The following is a 14,734-nucleotide window of genomic DNA, read 5'->3' as shown; positions in this document are numbered from 1 at the left end:
GAGCCTACCTCTGTGAGCTCTGTGCTGAACCAAGTAACAAAATGACCACCTGGGAAATTTGGCTTTGTTAACACACAAGTTCGGATGACTCAGACTAAGTTACAAAATGCCACTGGAAAAAGAAGTATGTGGTAGAATCAGGTTCTGCAGATTCAACATCCATGTCTTTTCCTCTTTCTAGAACGACAATAACAGACTCCTCAGACAGCTCAGCATCCAGAGTGGACCAGAAACCACACCCACCTGAGTTCTCTGCAGGTGGTTTAAGGAATCGACTGGTCCACCCTTCCCCAATCACACCTGGATTTTTCCTTCCTGACTATTTTGGTCATGCAAAACCTCCAGAATGCTTCATGCCAAAGTTCTCACCTGACTCTGTTTTGTGTACTTCATGATCCACTTCAAACCCCGTCTTCTTCATAATATCTTCCTTTCCATCTCAAAACTAAAGGGATTTCTCCTTCTATCTATTAAGTTGGCAAAAATGAAAAAGACAGTCCTGTCTACATTAGTCACCTTCACTCCCTTGTGCTTTTATAATATTACACCATCTACTTCCTTCACCCCACCCATCACAAGTTGTGGTTACCTTGTTGAGCAATGTGTTTATTACCACGTATCTCTCTCAGTAGAATGGATGCCTCCTGAGGGCCTGCTCTGCTCTCTACTGCGTACCTAGCTCCTAACAGTGTCTGACACATGGTAGATGCTGAACAAATATTTGCTCAATGAATGAACATCCAGCATTGGTGAAGGTATTACAGTCAGACTCTCCTACACTTGCTGGTGAGATTGTACAAATTACCTAGAGGACAATTTAGTAATACAAATCAAACTTCATCACACAAATATAATAGTGAGATATAAAAAATAATCCAAGTGTTTGTCAAGACAATGGAGATAATTTATGTGTATTATACAATAATATGCTATGCAACCACCAAAAATGACGATGTTGGTCTAACGATGTTGGTTACTGATACAAAAAAATGTCCGTGACATGCATTATGTGCATTATACCACAAGACGCTATGCAGCCATCAGAAAATACAATGTTCCTCTACATTCACTGACACAAAAAAAAATGTCTATGACATGTTTAAACTAAAAAAACAGGATTCACAGTAGCATAAGTGGTGGTTAACTTTATGTGTCAACTTGACTGGGCCATGGGGTGCCCAGATACTTGGTCAGATATTGTTCTGGGTGATTCCGTGAGGGTGTTCTTTTTTTATGAGATTAACATTTAAATCAATAGACTGAGAGAAACAGATTACGCTTCTAATGTGAGTCGGCCTCCACCCATCAGTCGAAGACCTGAATAGACTGGCCGTCCGCTAGGAAGAGAATTCTTTCTGCCTGACTGCCTTCAAACTGAGACATCGACTTTTCTCCAGCCTTCAGACTCAAACTGAAACATCGGCTCTTCTTGAGTCTTGAGCCTGCCAGCCCTCAGACCGGAGCTACACGACTGGCCCTCCTGATTCCCACGCCTTCGGACTGACACTGGAACTAAACCATCAGCTCTCCTGGGGCTCCAGCTTGCCAGCTCACCCTGCAGATCTTAGGACTTGCCAAACTCCATAGTCATATAAGCCGATTCCTTATATTAAATCTATATGTGTACATATACAGATATATATACATCCTATTGGTTCTGTTTCTCTAGAGAACCCTGACTAATACAGCATGTCTAGAAGGATCTCATCTGTTAAAATATTACAACTATGTAGATTTCATTGTGGTGGATTGATTGCAGTATGTCCTCAGTTTGCTCATGCCTCCCTGTATCCACACACTCCTATGGTCCCTTTCACACTCACTCTGGGCTTAGCCATTGAACTTGATTTTTACCAGTGAGACAATAGCAAATGTGATATAAGCAAAGACTTGAAAAGTGTTTGTGTATTGGAAGTTGCCTTTCTGCTGCTCTTGAAACCTGAGGCCACCGTGTGAACCAAACCAAGACAGGCTGCTGGAGCAAGGAGAAGCCACTGAAGAAAGGCCCTAGGTGTCCCCCCTGTGCTCATCAAAGACAATCCACTAGCTGACTGCAGGCAAACAACAAGCCCCGGGGAGGTCACCTGAGACTTGCCTGTGCCAGCACTGCCCAGGTGAACCCAGCCCACGTTGCCAACCTGAAGAATAATGAGCTAAATAAATGGTTGGTATTTCAAGCTATTAAGTTTGGGATGGTTTCTTATGAATAAATGATAACCAATACATTATAATAGAACAAAAAAGCCTAGCAGTCTATATCTTAAATTGTCAATAGCAGTAATCTCTACATAGAAATTAAGACTTTCGGTTCATTCTTCTTAGTACCTTTACACACGGTTTATAATAAACATGTATTATGTCTGTGAGTCTAAAAAATAAAAACATTTTTACTTTGAATAACTAATTTTTTTAAAGTAATCTCTCCTTTCTTAGATCTCTTGCAGTCATTACTATTTGTGCAACTAATTCTCTGACTAACCATGAAGTGCTTTCATACCTTGAACTGATATTTAAGGTTCTCGTTGCTGCTTGACTTTGAGAGTAGAACACGCAGTGCTCCGTATTTGCCTGTGTGTGTATCTCCCATAGTTATTAAACCTCTAACTGGCGTATAGCGTGGAGTCATGAATGATTTGCTCTACTATGATTTGAAATCACTATTTTATGTCAACGAGTAAGGCAGAGTAAGGAGTAGAACATCTGCAAGAAAAGGAGAGTCCCTGGCTATGACAATGTCCAAAATTAGTGAATTGCCTGAAAACCCAATACCAATGCGTTTGGTACCATTTGCATCTGCCCATGCCCTGTGTTAACAGCAGAGTTCCTTTGGTTACACCGCGAGTCCCTGCTTCAATTTCCAATTTCAGCTTGACTTGGATTGATTTAAGCAATACATATACATATATACCAGCAAATTCAACAAATCATGGAAATTTAGAATATAAATTTACAATTCTGTTAGAGAGCTAACCTAGGAAGAGAGTAGTTATTAAAGACTAGCAAAACAACATGGAAAAAATTACATAAGACAAAAGAGCTCAAATGTGAAAGAGATCATCCTCAATTAATACTCCGGGATTTGATTTTTAGACAATATGGCCAAGAAGCCAGAAACTAGCCACCTTCAACCAAGTTAAGAAAGAAACAGAAAGAAAGAGGGAGTTGTGCACCTTCCTTCAATTTTCCAAAAAGACTTCATGTAAAGTTTTAAGAGAGATGATACAGAACAAAATAGCAGACGATAAAAATGAGGCAAATACTAGAATGGAAACTGAAGCGAGAGTGCCACTGCCTTAACTTCAAGAGGGTCACCGGGCAGCTTTGAGGCGTGCTGTTCCGCTCCACAAAGCTAAGCAGCTCTGACAAGGATTTGAACACTGGGGTTCTAAAATCTCCCGACAGCACTAAAATGGGAGCAGGAGAGAAGAATGAGGAGCTATGTGACCAGAAGAATCTGAATCATTTAGGTAATTGGGCCAGCAGATGGCAAATACAGTTCATTCTGGAAGACTGTGAAATAATTAGTCTAGGAGAGAGAAGCTAATCTAGTAATAATGACCTTCCATTTACGTAGCATTATTTTTTACAAAGCACCTTTCGCCAAGAGGCTCCCATAATGCCTCTGTGAGGATCGTGTGCCGTGTGCTAAGATGTTAGCAGCAATGGAAGAAGCTCTCTTAGGGGAGAAGTGTCCTCTGAAGAACTGTGGCCCAGAAGAGAAGAAAGAATGCCCGAGGGAGAAGAAGGGCAGCCCCAAGGGGGCTCACCTAATAAAAATATCTTTTGGACACGCATTTGAGAGAATTCAACCAACAGAATGTCTGCTGGATTCTGAATCATGACTCATGAGGGATTAGAGTGTTATTTCCTTGGGGGAAGATTAAAATATATATATATGTACACTATATATATGCATATCCCCTTTGAAGATTTTTCTCTAAATAAAAGTTTCAAGAGTTTAGCTTTATCTTGCTAAAATGATAAAAATACACACAAAAATACCTTTCAATTGGCCAAATGAAACATTTCAAAGTTTTGTAAATAACTCCCAGGACTGAACAGGAGATTCGGTGAGCAGTGGTCCCAGGGAGAGTGGAGAGGATGCAGTTCTTTAACTGGCTGCACCCCCTTCCCTCTTTCAGAAGTGAACTTTTCTCCTCTCTTCACCTCCTCTCCTCTCCCCTCCTCCTAAGCTCTTAGTCAAGCAGGGGGTGAGGGATGCAATTGTGATGGGACAGGATTAGACTTTCGTGCAGTGAAGAGCCAGCTATCCAGTCCTACTCCTAACCCCTCCACCCAGCCTCCTCCAGCAAACAAACCTGAGCCTCTGGGACATTTCGAGAGCTTGACTTTTCCATCCACCTAAAACACATTGATATCACCCACAGATCAAGTATGGCTTAGCATGAGTCAGGAGTGGATAGCCTGCCTGTGTGGGATGGTTGAGCAATCAGAAGCCCAGAGAACAGAGAAGATGGAACAGGCTTTGCACAGCTTTGAAGGCACATGAATTCCAAGTTCCAAAAGCTCAGCTGTTAAAAATGTAGTACATCTTGGGGCCAGCCCGGTGGCGTGGTGGTTGAGTTCACACGCTCCACTGTGGTGGCCCAGGGTTGGCAGGTTTGAATCCCAGGCGCAGACCTACACACACAACTCATTAAGCCATGATGTGGCAGTGTCCCACGTACAAAAGATAGAGGAAGACTGTCACAGATGTTAGCTCAGAGCCAATCTTCCTCACACAAAAAAAAAAAACCCAAAAAACAAAGTACAGCATCTCTTGTTTATATAATCAGGGCAATTATTTACGCTAACCATCTCTCCCAAGGGGAGTAGGTGGGAGAGAGTCGAGCTGAGTCTACACGTCAGATTGCTGTAAGAATGAGGGAACATCTAGGTCTCCCAAGACCTGGAGGGAGACAGGAGTAACAGAGGTTTGGAGGAACTGGGACTCTTGCTTCCATCAGCTTGAGGGCCTTCCTGTTCTTAGAGGGTCAGATTCAAGTCAGATCTTGGCCCACCTCACAGTGAAGTTCCTGTGAAGAGATCATGAATCAGCGTTAGACTGATGACAATCTCAGTCTGCGTCATGTAGATTCCAGGGCCTTGTACTACTCACTCGTGTAAGTCTTTTCTCAGTTACAGTCAGGCGTTACAGCATTCAACTCCAGGCATCATATTTCAAGGGAGACATTGAGAAATAGATGTTTGATCAATGGAGTGACATGCCTGGTGAGCCCTCTGGAACCGGGTCATTTAAAGAGTAATTCACAGAATTGGAGATATTTGTTTTTTAAATTGGGGAACTTAAAATGTTTTAAAGAGCGGTCATGCATAAGAGAGATTCAACTTCATCTGTTTATGTATCTCTGGATTAGTGCGGTCTAGTAGAAATATAATGTGAAGCATGTATAACTTTAAGTTTTGTAGTACCCACATTTTTAAAAGTAAAAAGAAACTGGGGCCGGCAGCGTCCCACATCCCACAACTAGAAGGACCCGCAACTAAAATATACAACTGTGTACAGGGGGGTTTGGAGAGATAAAGCAGAAAAAAGAAAAAAACAAAGATTGGCAACAGTTGTTAGCTCAGGTGCCAATCCTTAAAAAAAAAAAAAAAAAGGTAAAAAGAAACTAGTGAAATTAATTTTTATTGAGATATAATTGACATATAACCTTATATTAGTTTTGGGGCATAATATAATGATTCAAATTTGTATTTATTGTGAAATGATCACCACAGTAAGCTTAGTTAATATCCATCACTACAGATGCTTACAGGATTTTTTTCTTGTGATGAGAAGTTTTAAGATCTACTCTCTTAGCAACTTGCAGATATGCAACACTGTGTTATTAACTATAGTCGCCATGCTATATATTATACCCCATGACTTATTTATTTTATAACTAGAAATTTGTAGCGAAATGAATTTTAATAATGTACTTTATTAACTCAATACATCCAAAATATTATCATTAAAACATTTAATCAATATTTTTTAAAATTATTGAGATATTTGTTTTTTTCTTATTAAGTCTTTGAAATCCACTGTGTATTTGACACAATTTACACCAGCCACATTTCAAGAGCTCACTGGCCACATGGTGGCTTCCATATTGATCAGAGCAGCTTCAAACCTAAATTATGCCATGATGCCCTAGGAAGAAATAACAGGGGGCCTGTCTTCAACGTCCTGTGTGACCTAAGGCCCTTCCTTCTTTAAGTCATTATATTTCCTCCTGAAGGTAATTTCTCAATTGGAAAAAATATTCCTTCACAGCTCTTATCTCTTTTCAACTAACGCTAACAAAGAACCACCTTTTCCCAGGTCCCTTTCTTCCTGGCATAGAGCACACCTTCCCTCTTGTGGTGAACGGCCTCCATCTCCTTCTCTGCCCTGCCAGCTTCCACATCCCTCTCAGATTCTGAACAAACACGCCACCTCCGGGGCACATCTCACACCTAGCTCTCACTACAGAGAGCCCAGTACTGAATCGTGGTGGCATAATACCACAAACCACAGGCAGTGCCACAACACCCCTCAAGAGCTGCAAGCAAGCCAATCCAAGCAGGGGCGTTCCCACAGTGACGGTGCTGCAATAATACATTAGTGCCCTTTGAGTTTCTCACTTGTCTTGCATTTGTTCTTGCTGTTGATTTAACAAACACAGCTACAAAAACTATTATGAAAAGTATACCCCCCAAGACCTGTCTATCTTTATCTATTTCCAGGGGCCTAAAAAGTTTTTGTAGTGTAAATTTCTTCCAGAGAAGCCTCAGAATGTGTTCCCCAAGGAGTGCTCCAGCAGGAGAAATCCTAAGCTGCTGGTATCTGGAAAAAATCAACATCCATGGTTGTTACACGTATTTGGAGTATCCTGGGAATTGCAGGCATGTGGCTCGTGGCCCCTCCGTACCTCCCCTTACAGATGGCAGTTATACAATACTTGATGCTGTAACAAGAAGCTCATAAATGGGGGCTCTCACCCCTCTCCTTCTCATCTGCCCCAAAAGAAAATAGCCTCTGCCTCTCGCCAGGAGTATCCTCTCATGTTCTTAGTACCAGATGATGCCAGCAAGTAAAAGTTGCTAAATCTTGCTTTTAGAAAGAAAATAAGATGCACACATTAGGTCTCAGCGTGACTTCAGCAAAGTGCCAAGTTCAGTATTTTTTAAATATTCTCACCATAGGATCGGGAGAGGAAAAAAAAAGCGTCAGAATAATCTGTGAATCCAAATACTTTTTAATTGTGATGTTGACTGTAGTTTTCATCTGCTGGCTTTGCTAAACCTCCACACACTAAGAAGGAATATGCATGCTAACAGGCATGACCCCTGAGAGCTGTCTCCATGGGCACTGGGAGTGGGGGACTTAGGAGTGCAGACACTTTTAAGACATTATTTAAGGTTCTCCTCAACTGTCCACACCACACATTGATTTCCTGTCACAGCTCCGCGTCTGGAGGGCTGGTACTCTCCATTGATCCACAGAGAGCATTCTCAGTGCATCAAAGAGGTACAGAAGGTGAGACTCCAAGGGAAAGATGGAACCACGCTTTTAGGGCTGGACCCGGTTCAACAGTGTAAAAGTCACATCAAATATTAAGCTGAACTCGAGATTTTTTTTTTAGTGCCCTGAAATCTGACATATGAGATTCAATGGATAACAAAAAAAGGAAAGAATTATTCCCTCTTCTAATGGAAAATTTTCCCCCGAAGGAATGGAAGAAGCTGTAGGACCTGATAAACTGAATTCTGCATTTATCTTTACATGGAGGACTTTAGCCTGTAAACCACAAGTGTCTAGGCTGCAAAGTTCAATCAGTCAAGATAAGATGTTAATAGGTCAAGGTCATGAGTCAATCCAAGGATAAGCTGGTTAGCTTTGTTCCATCGTCAAAAGCTGTCCTAGGAACCCTGCTAATGGAATCCATGCTGTTCTCAGAAGCAGGGAGTAGCTGACTTCATGGAGTCTATTACAGCAAAGGACACAACTGCTCCGGAGACAGAGCTCTCAATGACCCCTCCCAGGTCAGAATGCCAGCTGTCCACAGAAACCCTATGTGCGCCAGAAGGTCAAACTCAGGCTCACTGTATTAGTCAGTTTGAGCCACCATGACAACATACCACAGACCGGGTGGCTGAAACGGAAGAAATTTATTTCTCACAGTTCTGGAGGCTGAAAGTCTGAGATCAGGATGCCAGCATGCTCAGGTTCTGGTGACGGCTCTCTTCCTGGCTTGGAGATGGCTGCCTTCTCACGTGTATTGACTTGGCCTTTCCTTGGTATGTGCACGTGGAGAGAGAGAGAGAGATCTCTGGTGTCTCTTCCTCTTCTTATAAAACTATCAATGTTATCAGATTAGGATCCCCCCTTTCACCTGATTTAACTTTACCTCCTAAAAGTCCTATCTCCATACATAGACACAAGGGGGTTAGGGCTTCAATACATGAAATGGAGGTGGGGGCTACAATTCAGTTCATAGCACTTACCTTCCCTGCACAGCCTTCTTTCATCTCCCTAAGCATAGTCTTCACTAAAAAAAAAGGATGAAAGAGGATATCTTTCCTCTTTCGAATGAGACAGTTTAGACACCCCTGACCCAAACATTTTTATGGATATTAATAGTGTTGAACACGTAAATGAGTAATGAAAAGATAATCCACTCACACTCAAATGGATAACTAAGTCAACTTATGAAGGCTATGAAGACAGAAAGAAAGGTCAAAGAAAGACAATTAGAATCTGCAAATTTGAGTTTCCAATGTCACAACTTGCATAGTTCCTGGTACTAAATAGACCCTCAATGTTGAATGAAAAAATAGTTTCCAATAATGGAAGGAGATTAATATGAATTAAAATCAAAGCCAGAAATAGCTTCATTCATTAATGTTTATTCAAAGTTAAAGTTGACCCAAAATGACTTCCCTTTCAAAATCAGGTTTTCAAAATATAAAACTGTAGCATTTCAAACACAGATAATTACATTTCTTATCAAATGCACTGATTCTTATAAAATAATTCAGTTTAATATATATCCAGTTTAATTAAAATTTATAAGTGGTTGTGGACCAAACCAAGTGTATCTTAATTAAATCTGAACATGGCTCACAGATGTTCAGGTCGACCCCAATTTTAATAAAGGAGAAGCAAATATAATCATTAAAGACTTGGCTGAGTAATTTTGGTCAGGTAGAAAGCAAGACGAATGGGAGGCCAAGACGGTCCCTTCTACTCAAGGCTGGAAAGTAAATGATTCACTAGCTGGAACATACAGAAAGACGGGGTGACCTGTCCAGCAAGCCACTGAAATGGAACTAGGGATCTAATGGATGAAAACTCAAGTCAACCATCAAGTAACAAACTTACGCCCAATAAGGAGGGAGAGGGCAGCTACTCTGACAGCTCGCACATCTTGGAAGGTCCCAGTCACTTCTGCCACTGATCAAACTAATTGTAAACGGAGACGGAACTGTCTCGGCAAGGCCGATACTGGAGACTGAGGGCCCACCTGAATAAGGTTACCAGATAAAATACAGAGCGCCCAGTTAAATTAGAACTTCAGATAAACAATGAATAATTCTTGGCTGTAAGTATGTCTGATGCCATACAAGTCCTGTATTTTTTTTCCTTAAATTTGGAGCCCTCTGCATGAACTGTCCAGGCCTGTAACAAAAGGTTTGTCAAGGAGTTTCCTGTAATTCGAATATAAACCACAACATTTGTGACGCAATCATCATTAAGGACCGCCAAAAGCCTGAAATGGTAACTGCGCCCCTGAATTACAGTGTTGCCAGCCCTTGGAGCAGGAGGGGAGACAACCTGCATTTTAACATTCGGGTCATTCCTATCCACCCGGCTGGGAGTCCTTCTTTTTAATGTGTCTCCCTCGGCACAGACCAGACTCGGAGAAATGCGTCAGTCAGAGGGAACTATGCCAGTCAGAAAATCGATCTAGAAACATTTATTTCAGGTCTCTTCTGTAAACAGAGCTGTGCTGTCGATCGCATAGGAAATGAAGCCCCACTGCACCTCCACACTCTGGGAGACACCCCTGGAGGGAGATGCGGCTTTTCCAAGATTTATCTGGGTCTTACTGGCAGAGTTAAGATTAATGCTCTACTGTTATAAATTATCCTTCCACGACTTTTTCAGTACATCATAAAGTTTGTAAGTGCTACTGACGCTCAGAAAAAATATTAATCTCTTCCAATTTGGATGTTCAGCAAAGATTTAGATAGGTTAAGACATCGTTCATTCATTGCTTCATTTAACAATATTTATTCATTATCAACTCTGTGCCCAGCACTGTTGTAGATTCTGGGCCCGCAGACCAACGCCTGCTGGTAAGGAGACTGACAGATTCTCACCACATCTTTTCCTGCCTCTGCCGAGCATAGCCAGACTGCATTTCCCAGCCTGCCTTGCAGCTATGTGGCCACGTGACTGAGCACTAGCCAGTGGAATGTGGGCAGGAGTGATGTCGGGTGTTCCAAGGCCAGGTCCTTGATAACCTTCAGTGTGAAAGTCTCCACTATCCCTCGCCCCTGTGTGCCAGCTGGAGGCAAAGGATCCAGCAGAGAAGTCCCAGCAGAGGAAGGAGGAGCCACAAAATGTACCTGGAAGGCTTGTGCACTAAAGGCTCACATGGAAACTGCCATTTGAAGAAAGAAAATAATCCTCTACTGTGTGAAGTCATTGACGTGTAGAAGTTGTTGCAGTAGTTAGAACACCATGATGTATGCCGTGGTGAGATTTATAAGGGAAGTCAGGTAATGGGCAAATACACAAACAAAGATGGCTATAATTACAAATTAATTACAACCTGAGAGTGGTCTTCAGCAACAGCCAGAGTGCAACAATCAAGAATAACTGAGATGCAGGGGGCTGCTTTGATATGTTTGGACTTGGCTAATAACAAGCCAATTATAACAAGGATGACATGGGGAATAGCAAATGTGTACAGAGCATTCCCTCTGTGGCAGCCCTGGGATAAGCACTTTATGCACCTAATCTCATTTCCTCTCACAACAACCCTATGAGTTGGGGATTATTATTATCTTCACTTTACAGGCGAAGATAAGGATGCTTGGGGCCAGCACAGATTCTGATTGGCCAAAGCCTATGCTATACCAGTTGTTAAGCCTTTTTCATGTTGCCCTGGGTTGGGGATGAGTGATGGGGAGTATTTCAGGTAAAGCAGCGGCTCTCATTCAGGGCTGATTTGCCACCCAGAGACGTTTAACATGTCTGGAGATATTTTTAGTCGTCACAGCTTGGCGTGAGTGGATGTTACTAACATCTACTTGGCAGAAGCCAAGGACACTGACAAATGTTCTATAATGCACATGACAGACCCCCACAGCAAAGAATTATCCAACCCCAAATGTCAATAGTGCTAAGGTTGAGAAGTTCTGGAGGAGAGAAAAAAGTGTGTGCAATGCCCCTAAGGCGGGAGAACCCCAGTGCAGCTGGCGTTGAATGTACATTAGATGGAGTAGAGCAAGTTAGCAAGGTAGGTGGGGTGCCCAAGAGCCCCCTTGTAAGCTATGGTGAGATCTGGGATTTCTCTTCAAATGTAAAGGGGAGCAAAATGGGCTACTGATGACTGCTATAGAAAATAGAACGGAAGAGAGATCAGGAGTTAGAAAGTTGCTACTGTGGGCCAGGTAAGTCATTAAGGAGCTTGGAACGGGAGTGATGGCAGAGGTAGAGAAAAGCAAATGGATTGGAACTATACCTCAGAGATGGACATGGCAGGATTTCTCGATGGTTTGCAGGGGTTAGACGGATGAGGAAGAGGGGGGAGGCAAGGACGATGCTCAAGACTCTGGCCTTGATGGGTGTCATTTACTGGTTGTGGAAAAGGGAGAGGAAAGTGGGAGGAGGACATGGTGATTCTGAGATGCCTGTGAACCAACAAACCGGATATATGAAGCCGATAGTGGGATGTGCAAGTCTCAGGTGCGTGTGAAATATTTGGCCTGGAGATTTACACGTGGGAGTCATAAAGACAAATCAAACCTTTCAAGGGTAGAGAGAGAAGGAAGATGAACATTGAGCCCTCAGGCCCTCAAATAGTTAGCAGACAGGGAGAAGCATGGGATAAGCAATGGAAAAGAGAGAGGAGAGGCCAGATGAGGAGAAAACCTGGAGTGTGATGTTCTGGACAGGAGAATGTCTTCCAAGGGACGAGTCATCACCTGTCCCGTTAGAGGGAGAAGCTGGATGAAATGGAGTGTGGAGGCCATTGGTGACCTTGAAGAGAGGCAGTTCAAAATAAAGGCAAGTGAAAGCCAGATTTGAAGGGGCTGAGAAAGGAAACAAATGGAGAAGTATGCGTAGACAATTCTTATGAGAATCAGGAATTTTTACCGTGAAATGGAGCAGAATAAGAGGGCAGTAAGTGGAGCAGGCAGGGTCAAGGAAGATTTAAGAGGGTCAGAAAAACCACTGCTTGTTTGTATGTGATGAAAAATGATCCAGCAGAGAGAAATTGGCCATGCTGGAGGAAGGGGAAGGAACGCGAAGGAGTTAAATCCTTGAGAAGACAGGAAAGGTGGTGGCCTCCAGAGAGCGTGGGACCAGCCTGAGGAGCGAGACTGGAGAAGGGCTTCTTGGGTAGGTAGGTCTCTAGACTTGATGGTGCTAGTTTAGATGTTTCCATCTAATTTCTCCTGTTTTCACTGCTAACTAACACCTAGCTGATGACCTGGGGGTAGAACAGTTAGGAAGGAACTGGGGCTTGGAGATTCAAGAAGAAAAATTGAGACGTGAAATAGGTCTCCCAGAGAATGGAGAGGAAATATGCCAGGGGAAAAAATGCATTTGGCGGGCAGTGCTGAGAACTCACTGGAAGTCTGAGACCAGGAATTTGAAGTGAATTGAATCAGCCAAGTTGCCTGAAATTCTACAGCTACAACAACAGCTCAGATACAGGCCTACACAAAGCAAGGGGTGCGTGTTTCCCAGCCCGGAGTGTGATGGAGTTTTTCCTGGAGTGGAGGATTCTCCAGTGCACACCCAGATCCTCCTTCAGGAAGAGGGAGTCGGTGCCCCAGCTGGCCGGAGCACTGCTCGCTGACGGCTCACGGCCCAGTACCCCCGTGGGACCTGCCCACGGCTGAAGGGAGCTGCTCCACACCCAGTCACCAACGGTCAGCACAGGGGGCAAAGGCCTCTTTACCTGGATGAAGAGACGCATAAGGAAAAGACATAGGTCATTCTTTACCATCAATGGGAAGAGTCATGTCTTTTCAGAGAAGAGAAGGAGGCAAGTTAGCCATTTTTTTTAATAGCCTTTATTTTTTAGAGCAGTTTGAGGCTTACAGTAAAATTGAACAGAAAGTACAGAGAGTTCTCATTTACCCCCGTGCCCTCCTCGACACACAGCCTCTTCCGTTATCAACATTCCCCGCTAGAGGGGTACATTTGCTACAATCGGTGAATCTACGTTGATGCATCATTATCACCCAAAGTCTAAGGTCTGCTTAGGGTTCACTCTTGATGTTGCACATTCTTTGGCTTTTGACAAACGTATAATGATTTGTATCCACCATTACAATATCATGCAGAATAATTTCACTGCCCTAAAAATCCTCTGTGAAGTCACCATTTTGAAAGGGTTCTTAAATTCATTTTCTAGGCTGCCATAACAAATTACCACAAACTTCATGGCTTAAAACAATAGAAATCTATTCCCTCACAGTTCTGGAGCCCCAAAGTCCAAAATCAAGGTGTTGGGAGGGCCGTGCTCCCTGGGGAAGAATCTATTTCTGCTTCAAGTGTCTGGTGGCTGCTGGCATTCCTCAGTGTTCCTCGGCCTGTGCGCAAACACATTCTCCTCCGTGTCTCTTATAAGCATATTTGTCATTGGATATAGGACCGATCCAGATAACCGGATAAATCATCTCAAGAGTCTTAACTTAGTTACATCTGCAAAGACCCCTTTTCCAAATAAGGGCACATTCAGCGGATTCCAGAGATTCGGGCATGGACATAACACTTGCGAGGCCACCTTTCAACCCACTGCAGTTTCTTAGCCGTTACTCCCTCTGAATAGGGTGTCGTGGGGACAGAAATATCTCTGACATTCTCTGCCAAGTAGAGAAGAGGTGAGGATCCTGGACTCTGGGCATGAGAGAGATCGGAGGCCATGCTGGGCTCCACTAAGGATGGAGCTGGGAGGGGAGGGCAGAGGTGGCTCAGAGGTGTCTGACTCTGACACCTTCAATACTCGAGAATTAGATAACTCCCTCATAGTCATCCTTGTATGCCATTCTCAATGACTTGTGCTAAACCTAATTGTCCAAAAATAAGTGATCGACAAGCAAACCCAGAGCAGATGCAGCTGTTTTAGTAATTATGTGCCCAGCAATGTACCTGCACCAGAGCTGAGACAATGAAAGGAAAGGAAGGAATTTCTGGCTTTCATTGGGGCATGTCGACTGTCAGCGGGACAGACCCCTGCTATGCAGCAAAATGTCAGAATATTTTAAAACAGTATATGTCGATATCTACTCCCACTCCGGGGATACTCAGGTATATTTTCCTTGAGTTAATAAAATGGTGGATTAATTTTCTCTTGAAAATTCTTCTTGAAAGGTTATTGCTTGTAAAAGCATGGAATTACAATCGGCTCCCAACCAGTTTTCAATCAGATTCTTTCCCAAAGCACCACTGGGCACCAATTGTCTGGATCTGGGGTGCATTACGCCAGAGCAGCACCACAAC

The sequence above is a fragment of the Equus caballus genome, chromosome 21 (genome assembly GCF_041296265.1).
Source record: "Equus caballus isolate H_3958 breed thoroughbred chromosome 21, TB-T2T, whole genome shotgun sequence".
Lineage (NCBI taxonomy): Eukaryota > Metazoa > Chordata > Mammalia > Perissodactyla > Equidae > Equus > Equus caballus.
The sequence above is the reverse complement of the archived record's forward strand: the minus strand, read 5'-3'. Positions refer to the sequence as shown.